Source organism: Anarhichas minor, unplaced genomic scaffold (assembly GCF_050575085.1).
Source record: "Anarhichas minor isolate MPS153535 unplaced genomic scaffold, ASM5057508v1 ptg000051l, whole genome shotgun sequence".
In the NCBI taxonomy this organism is placed as follows: domain Eukaryota; kingdom Metazoa; phylum Chordata; class Actinopteri; order Perciformes; family Anarhichadidae; genus Anarhichas; species Anarhichas minor.
Genome location: NW_027466497.1, coordinates 4,090,485 through 4,092,844, shown reverse-complemented (window position 1 = coordinate 4,092,844; position 2,360 = coordinate 4,090,485).

Below are 2,360 nucleotides of genomic sequence, written 5' to 3'. Positions count from 1 at the left end.
CAAGGGAGGACACGTAAAGCTGCACTTATTACCAACATGGTGGCTTAATGTGACAGAAAAACAGGACAGACAATCACACATATGCTCAGAATCCCTAAAATAATAAGCATATTACAGACATTAACTTCACACTTCTGCACTTTGATAATATTAAGGATGAGCTGCATTGGGTTCTGGTATTGTGCATGCTCACTCACTGACATGGCTCGCTATGACACGTAATAGAATGGAGCCGTCGTTAATGTGATTAATCACACCTGTGCTTGACGAGCCAAAACGTCTGCTATGAAAATGGTCGTTAGTTGCTCAGTAAAGGCAGGTCATTGTTCGAATACACAAAAAACAAACGTGGCGTTTTTCCACTGACACACATTTTGAATTTTCACACGTCACAGTGGGCAAAGCACAGGTGAGAACATAAATAAAGCTCACCTGCGCTGGTCAAAATGGCTGCTGTGAGTCCTTAAAGACAAGAATGCTCTGAAGTTGTTTTTATTACTCGATATCTTGGAGGTAATTCGACAAAGCCCTGTCTATGTTTGCATTTTATTAATTTATGTATTTATATTTTTCTATTTGATTTTGATCTTGCTCAACTTGAGGCAGAATGTTTCCTGATGAATGAGACATGTAAAGATGCCTTGTTTGTTTGTATAAAGAAATAAAGTCTAGTTTCCGTGCTGTCGTCTCCACTAGAGGGGGACGACAGCCCATGATGCACTGGGCCATGTGTAGACTATATGAGGTCATATGTTTTTGTTCAGTCCTTTAGAGAGTCAAACATAAATCCATGTTGTAACAGAAGAAAACCATCTCTGTAGGATAGTTTATACATTCGGATGATGCAAGTCAAGAATGGTTTATTAGAATTACAGTTTGCACTCTAGTTCACCCCGGAGTGTCTTGTGACGTTACTGTTTTATGCGTTTTTGTTCCATTCCCAGTGTTCCCAACATTGGGGGTTGAGGTCTACTGACTCATGGACACCAGACCTCAATTCATTGTTCCGCTGGAAACTTAATCTCCAAGCGTTTGAAAATGATACTTTACCTAAAAAAATCAAAAGGCAAAGCAAAAAGACAAAAGAGGACAAAAAGTACTTGTTCCACCAAACTGTTTTCTTCATTGTTGCCTCAGCTTCTAATGTGGTTGTATTTTGTGAATGAGTGTAAGATATTACTACTAGCAGTAAAGCATATTATGTGTCAGTCGTTTATGATGCGAGTGGTGCTCTCTTCCTCCCCCAGTGAAACCAGTGACTGTCCAAACCAGTTTCAGACTCACTGTCATCACACAAGGTGTGTTTGTTTCCCTGCCTTGAGCAGGTGAAGCCATTACCCGTTAATCATGTGAACCAACACTGTGCAAAAGAAAAATAATTTTATTATAAATTGTTAATTGATGTTAACTAAACTACAGTTAATAGTTATTTTACTGTTCACAAACAATGAAATGATCATGTTTACTAATTAGTATTAATGCTATAATGTATGTTATTCTAACAGTTATTCTAGTTGTAAACCTTTAAGAAATCAATTGTAAACCATCTATAAACATTATGGATCAGATAATTTTAGGCTTTCTGAATTTTGCAAACAATCTATAAAAATTATTTGGATGTCAATTTTTAAGTGGCAACTGATGGTTATATCTTGTTAAATGGTTAAGACGTTGTGTACTGTGAAGACGCTGTGTACTGTGAAGACGCGGTGTACTGTGAAGACGCGGTGTACTGTGAAGACGCGGTGTACTGTGAAGAAGCGGTGTACTGTGAAGACGCTGTGAACTGTGAAGACGCTGTGAACTGTGAAGACGCTGTGTACTGTGAAGACGCCGTGTACTGTGAAGAAGCTGTGTACTGTGAAGACGCCGTGTACTGTGAAGACGCTGTGTACTGTGAAGACGCTGTGTACTGTGAAGACGCTGTGTACTGTGAAGAAGCTGTGTACTGTGAAGACGCCGTGTACTGTGAAGACGCTGTGTACTGTGAAGACGCTGTGTACTGTGAAGACGCTGTGTACTGTGAAGACGCTGTGTACTGTGAAGACGCTGTGTACTGTGAAGACGCTGTGTACTGTGAAGAAGCTGTGTACTGTGAAGACGCCGTGTACTGTGAAGACGCGGTGTACTGTGAAGACGCTGTGTACTGTGAAGACGCTGTGTACTGTGAAGACGCCGTGTACTGTGAAGACGCGGTGTACTGTGAAGACGCGGTGTACTGTGAAGACGCTGTGTACTGTGAAGACGCTGTGTACTGTGAAGACGCTGTGTACTTCATCATTGAAAACCTTCAGTGAGATATTCTAGACTTTAGTGTTGGTGCAGTTTAAAGAGCAAAGAACGAGTCACAGGTTTTGAAG